This window comes from Anopheles coustani, chromosome 2 (assembly GCF_943734705.1).
Source record: "Anopheles coustani chromosome 2, idAnoCousDA_361_x.2, whole genome shotgun sequence".
NCBI lineage: Eukaryota > Metazoa > Arthropoda > Insecta > Diptera > Culicidae > Anopheles > Anopheles coustani.
The window spans coordinates 48,929,604-48,937,128 of NC_071289.1; positions in this window are offsets into that span (position 1 = coordinate 48,929,604).

Here is a 7,525-nt window from a genome sequence, read left to right on the forward strand (position 1 = left end):
GAGGATGAATGCGAAATTCAAAAAATCAAAACGAAAATAAAAGTATCCTAAGCAGAAGCAAAAAAAATCTGAAGAGAAAGGTGCCCCATGGTCCCTAGGACCTACACAAGAGTCAATAGCTTAGCGAAAGAGCTAAAAAAAGACAATAGAAAATAAAAACAAAAAGTCAGAAAACTCGAAGAAAACAACACAACACAACAGAGAGAACAGTACGTCCCTCTCCCGAAGGGAGCATAATTAAAGAGACGCCGATGACGGATGTGGTGGATATGAATATCTAAATCGCGGATGAGGAACTGAGGGAAGAACTAAGATGTTGTTTATATTACAAGCAAACATACAAGGATGGAGGCAGAATAAGGAGGAAGTCCGTAGACTAGCGGTCCAAGAGCAGGCCGACATAATATGCCTACAAGAAACATGGCTTAAACGAAACGACAAGAGGTCAATGCCGGGATACTATCTAATCACGGACAACCGGGATGATGGGTATGGGGGCACTGCCATTTTTTTTTCTATGTGGCACGACATCCCCTAGTGGGACAAGGCCTCTCTCCGAAAAGAGTTTGTGTGACCGAAAGACGGTATATTATAGATCGGTGGTCAGCCGTTCATAATACCGGAGGGTGCCAGACTCAAGATTCGATCCCACACCTGTGGTGTGGTGTTTCCTCGCGCTACCGCTGCGCCATGGGCACCCCCATGGGGGCACTGCCATAGCGATAAAAAAATGGAACAAACTGGAAAGACGTGCAGGAGGAGCAAGCTCCAACAATCAAGTACAAATAACAACAGTTTATGTAAGGGAATTAGACAAGATGGTTTTGTTCCTTTAAGTGAGTCCAAAAACCTAGATAGCAATATTTAATACGCAAAATAGTAGCCAGCATCGAAACGATAAGGCACAAGACATAATTTTTAACGGGGGATTTCAATGCCTACCACATGGCGTGGAGCAACACGTACTCGGACGCTAGGGGGTGGTTCCTACTGGAGGAAATCAACGATACAGACCTTGGTTGTGGGAAATAATTGCGTGACAATAATTAAAACAATTATGTCCTTCGCGCGATCATGCGATGAGCGCATATCAATTATGTCATCCGCGCGATCATGCGATAAGCGCATACCGATGATGTCCTCCGTGCGAACATCAATATGCAAATCCCCTCCATGACCCGGAAGATCGTGTGACGTGCCAGACCCCCATCCCCCCACACTTATTCGAGCTCAAAGATCTATCTAGAAGAGGGAGATCTGAGCTAGAGGCACGGTGGTGCCTAGCGACACAGCTGGTTCTAACGGTAGTCCGGTCCTGTGGGTCGCTGCATCCCCCCACACTTATTCGAGCTCGAGAACGGTCTAGGAGAGAAAGTTCTAGAGCTGCTCTACAGGGATGGTCCAAGTCGTCTTTCGTTGGCCTTCAGCTACCGATGCACTGCTCGTCGCGATGCGTCGTGATCTTCCTTCAAGCGTCCTTCAAGGAATCTCGTGTAGCCCATCTTCCACATATCCGGTTGTATACCTGTCCGGATTGTCGAGAGTCGGATTGCGCGTTTAGTGGTTGCGCATGATGAGTCGTCATACGTTTGGGCTTTCGGGGAAGTCCTGCCCTTTGATGTCCTAGTAGTCTAAGTAATCGCTGCGTGTTGGGGCTTTCGGGGAAGTCCTGCCCTTTGGTCTCCTAATAATCTACGTGGTTGCGCATGGATGTTGCATGTTGGGGCTTTCGGGGAAGTCCTGCCCTTAGATGACTGCGGGAGATCACCTTACGCTGCCTTAATTCTAAGGTACCATATTAATATTAAAATGACAAATCTGCATTTTGTCGGTTTCTTCTTACAATGTATTTGGCCCTTCGCGATTTATCGCGGTATTGTAATTCTAATTTCTTTTAGTCTTGCTTTTCTCAAACTATCCTGTTGGTGGGTGTCCGTGGTTTGCCCTCCTTTCCTATAATACTGAGCAACGATGGCTCCTTCGCTATTTTGAGCGAAGCGTTTTTTTTCCAAAGTATTGTCAGTTTTCTCGACGCTGTCCCATACAAAAGGTAAACAATACTTTGGAAAAAAGCGAAAAAATGGCCGGCCGTGTGGATACCTTCTCGACGATCCAAGACGACGCCACTTACGCGTCGAGACGATGCGCGGAAACGAAACGACGCGGCTAGCCATTTCAGCCAACACATTTTTCTCTTAGACAAAGGTTCCAGACGAATGTTCGATACACCGATCCCAGTATGATGAGGTAGAAAGATGCAATGCTATGGGCTGAACTCCTCTTACGAGTTATCGGGAAATTTGCTGCAACGCTCAACTTTACTTCCGGCCTCCATCCGCTCGTGTCGTCTCCAGCGTGATCAAGTAGAAGGATGCATTGAAAGGACCTGAACTCCTCCTTGCGATTTACCGGGAAATTTGGGTCAATGACCAACCTTACTTCCTTCCTCCGTCTCAAATGATCACTGCTGGTAGCCTAGTCTGCCCTTTAGCAATAGTTTTACACCAATGTTAAAAAAACATTGACCCCATGAATTTTCCGGAAAAAGGGATTACGCATCACTATCTCTAGCTACAGCCTTACTTCCTTTCATTCCTACCTTCCTTCCCCTATCTTTTCTTACCTTCTATGGCATCAGTAAAATTTTCGTGCGAAATTGGATGTTACTAGGAAAAAATTTACTTCCGGTAAAGATCGAAATAAAAGTACTTGCTGGTTGTGCTGGGGTCCCAATTTTCTGACCGAGGGGTCTGTGGTGGGCGGATGGGCAGCGTTCTTTTGGGGTACAAGGTTATATATACGGGAGACAAGACGATAAGAGCTCATTTCGACTTTGGAAGTTGATCGAATAGGAACACTGTGTACACTGTGAGTAAAGAAAAGTGCATTTGCCAATGAGAGTGTTTGCTTATCGTGTCCATATTCGGGTTTTCTTTTCAGTGCTATTTGCATGCTAGTTCAAAAAGTGGTATTCCGCTAGCGTATTCGGAAAACGCATCGACTGCAGACAACAACTTTGGAAATTCTCGATGAATCTACATTTATTGAGAACACTGTGAGTACAATATTCGGAAAATTGTGTATAACTTGCTCAGTTATATCAAGAACTTATACAATTTTTTTTAGATACATATTTCTAGATACATATGTGTCAGTGAAATTTACGTGTACATAAATAAGATTAGGGTAATAGGATAAGAATTTCTTTAAAGGGTTCCAAACCACAGAATTCAAAAATGTCAGACGATAAAAAATATAGTGAAATTTGGAGCTATTTTGACCAGTGTGCAGAGGAGAATAAGTTCAAATGTAAAATATGCAAGCAAATTTTGCATTTAAAGTCGAAGTCAACATACAACATGAAGCGACATATCGCAGCCAGGCACCCAACAGTTTCAGTAGCTCGTCCTAAATACCATGTAGATTCCGATATTGAGCACGATGTAACCCCTTCGACATCTGCGGGTACAAGCTCAGGTACATCTCAAAGTAAAACTGTTCAAAAATCACTGGAACAGTATGTAAAAATTTCTAAACCCTTAAGTGCTAATTACAAGAAAAATTTAGACAGTAAATTATTGAGAGTATTTTGTAACCATGCATTACCCTTTCATTTAGTTGATGCAGATGATATTAAGGATTTGTTTCATTCGTTATGCCCTAGCTATAGTCTTCCCACCCTTAAAACACTAAGCAACACACTTTTAGACATAAGTTACGAGCAGTTATTAGAAACATTGAAGTCTAAGGTAAACGTTAGCGAACATATTTGCTTAACCACTGATGGTTGGACAAATTTTAAAAATGAAAGTTATTTTGCGGTGACAGCACATTTTATCGATGATTGTGTTTTGCAATCAGTTTTACTAGAATGCGAAGAATTCATAGATAGACACACGTCGGAAAATATAGCAGCATGGCTAGAAAATTTAATGGAAAGATTTAATATTTCGGACAAAGTAAGCTGCATTGTCACTGATAATGCAGCGAACATGAAGAAAGCAGTGCACATATTAAAAAAAGATCATATGCCTTGTTTTGCCCATACCTTGAATTTAGTAGTGCAAAGTGCAATAGCTACATCGATTTTGGATACAGTTAACAAAGTAAAAGAAATAGTAAAATACTTCAGAAAAAGCACATTGGCCACATTGAAACTAAAAGATATGCAAACCAATTTAAATCACATTTACATTTACATTTACATTTTTATTTAGACAATTGTTTGCCGCTTGGGCTTTACAAAACATGGCTTAACACTAGCTTAGGAGGATTGAGGGACATGGGACAGGATACGGGAACGGAATTGGGAGATGGAGATGTTAAAATCAAACAAGCCACTCACTGCATTGAAGGCCGACAACGAGCGAAGCAATGGATCGTTCTGGCCATACGTAGTCCGACGAGTGGGAAGTAGGAAAGGAGGTCTATCGCGAAGGTGACGCGAAGGGATGTAGAAGGGTAAGGACGATAGGAGGAGAGGGGCATCAATGTTATGGAGAAGAAGGTTTGCTATAAACAAGGATTGGGAGGTCGCGTGTCGTTGCTGAATGGTTTGGAGCCCAAGCAAATGACAGCGCGAAGGGTAGGGGGGAATAGGAGCTGTGGGGTCGTTTAAGAAACGTCGCACAGCAAGGCGCGTAAACTTACGCTGCACACCTTCCAGCATGTTCATTGCTGTAACTCCCGCAGGGGTCCACACAACACAGGAGTATTCCAATATTGGGCGGACCTAGCAGCATTACAGCGCCCTCAGACAAGAGGGGTCCCGTATTTCTACCGACTTGCGCGTTATTAGGCCAAGTGCCCTGCTCGCTCTGTTCACAACGGAGTTAATGTGGTCAGAGAAAGTGAGTCGGTCATCCAGCCACACCCCGAGATCCTTCACCACAGATACCCTTGGAAGTGGAGTGCCACAAAGAGCGTAATCAAAGCAGATCGGATCCCGGATGCGGCCAAACGACACAACGTTACACTTGGACGGGCAGAGCACCAGGCCGTTCACGAGGCACCAAGCTGAGAAATCGTCAAGGGATCTTTGGAGGGAATGGCAATCCAGGAGGGAGGAAATCGGGAGGAAAATCTTAACATCATCGGCATATAGTAAGTGCCCCTCACCAGGAAGGACACCCACGCAGTCATTGATGAAGATGGAAAACAGGAGAGGACTTAGGACGCTCCCCTGAGGGACCCCAGAAGGACCCGCAAAGGGAAGAGAGAGGTGATTCGCCACTCTAACCCTATAGGAGCGACATGTGAGGAAGGATTTGAGCCACGAAATCAATGGATCGCCAACTCCGTGTCGCTCGAATTTTGCCAACAGAAGGTTATGCGGTAGGCAGTCAAATGCAGACTTGAAATCTGTATAGACCACATCTACCTGCCGTCCAGAGGTGATGGCCGGGAACAACCGAACCATGAGCGACATAAGATTTGCGGTGGTAGAACGGCGGGGCATAAAACCATGCTGGTGAGAGGATAAAAAGGAATGGATGCAAGGGAGCAGGAAGGAATGAACAACAGACTCGAGGACTTTGGAGACGGAAGATAGGAGGGAGATTCCTCGATAGTTGGAAGGAGTTGATCGACATCCTTTCTTATGGGTCGGAACTAACCAAGCTGCCTTACACATCACCGGAAACACCCCCTCTCGCAAATATCGCGAGAAAAGGCGAACCAAAATCGGGGCGAAAGCAGTCTTGCAGCTCTTTAACACATACGAAGGGATGCCATCAGGACCAGGAGCAAAAGATGTCTTCAACTTAGTTAGGGCAGTCAGCACGGACTCCTCAGAAATTGTAATGTGATTTAGGGACATGTCGGAGTAAGGTATCCGAGCAAATCCCCTATGAGAGGGACGCCGTAGAGCAAGCGGGATCGACAAACACCTGCGAGAAGTGTGTTGCGAACAGCTCACAAATGCTGGAAGGGGTGGAGGCAGTAGATGAGCCAGATGATAAGGAAGGGGGGATTTGGGAGTTACCTCGACGGGAATTTACGTGGCACCAGAACGACCGGGGGTTAGACGTGAAGCGAGCCTGCAACCGACAAAGGTGCAACCCGTAACGAATGCGGTTGTATGACCGGTAAGCAGAGGCGGCGTACTTAAACACTTCACGACGGAACGGGGTATGATAAGCGTGATAAACGCGTTGAGCACGCTTCATGTCGGCCTTCAACACACGCAGATGTCTATCTGACCACAAAGGACTAGGAGGGGATTTCAGAGGCGGGCAACATAGAGGAAACAGCGATGTTAATACAGAGTTAAACAGAGACAGCATCATCAAACGTTGCAGCATCATCCAGGAAAGACCAGTCGGTGTTGAGGAGTAAACGGTTAAGCTTCGCTTTGTCGAGCTTTTGGAAGCAAAGCGATCGAGGTTCACGACGGCGGGTGTGCACACGCCTCGCTATGGTAGCGGGCGGAATCAGCAATGTAACATCGAGGGCCGGGTGGTAGCGGTCCTCAGGGACAAGCGGGAGTGGTGCGGTGGTAACGGGTGAGCAGACAGCGGCTGCGTTCGCGTTAGCAAAGATCAGGTCCAACTGCCGGCCTTGCAGGTTTGGGACGCCCGATAACTGCAGCAGATCGTTGTGAGCCATATCGTCGGCAAGCCGGAAGTTGCCGGAAGTGATGCGGTGCGGTGCGTAGGAGGTCGGTGAGGATGGGGCAATTCGCCAGCCTAGTGATGGGCAGTTGAAATCGCCGAACAGCAGCAGCATATCGCGATCTACCATCGTTGCTTGGATATCCTCGATGCAGCTATTCAGATCATCCCAGACGGCTTCTGAGGAACTGATGGTGGGGGGGATATAAACAACCCCAACGTAAAGCGAGGATCGCCCAAGCTTTAAACGCACCCACAGGAGTTCGAGTGAGTTGAATGAGTGCAGCACCAATGAGGATACGTAATTTGACGAACAGGCGATGAGGACACCACCACCACGAGATCGAAGGCTGTTACTTTAGTTGCGGTCCACACGGTAGACCACAAAAGCGTCATCGAACAAAAGCGATGATGGGACCGAATCATCGAGCCAGGTCTCGGTTAGTACGCAGACGTCGAATGCAGGAGAAGTGGAGATGAGGTAAAAGTCATGGACCTTTGTTTTTAAGCCTCGGACGTTTTGGTACGTCAAGTGCAGGGCATCTGTGCTGAACGGGCAGGTGACGGCAGGATCAGTGTGTGGTTGCGGTGAGTCGCGAACAACCGTGTGGCGATCGATCAAGTGAGTAACGACGGTCGAAGCAGCGGGCTGAGGAGTCCCAACATACCCAGCTGACGGTGCGGGGATTAAATGGCTTGACGGGGAGTGTGGCGGTGACGGAAGGGCCCGTGAGTCAGGACTGTGCTGAGTCATGCAGGTTCACAGCGACTCGAAATCTCTCACGCGGAGCACGGTGGAACACAAATTCCCTAAATCCCAAGCCAAGGGGCCACGTGGACGGAGCCAGAGCCTTCGAGCGATAAGAGAGCGGCACGCCGACCTTGAAGGAATTAAAGGACGTAGTGCACGGATC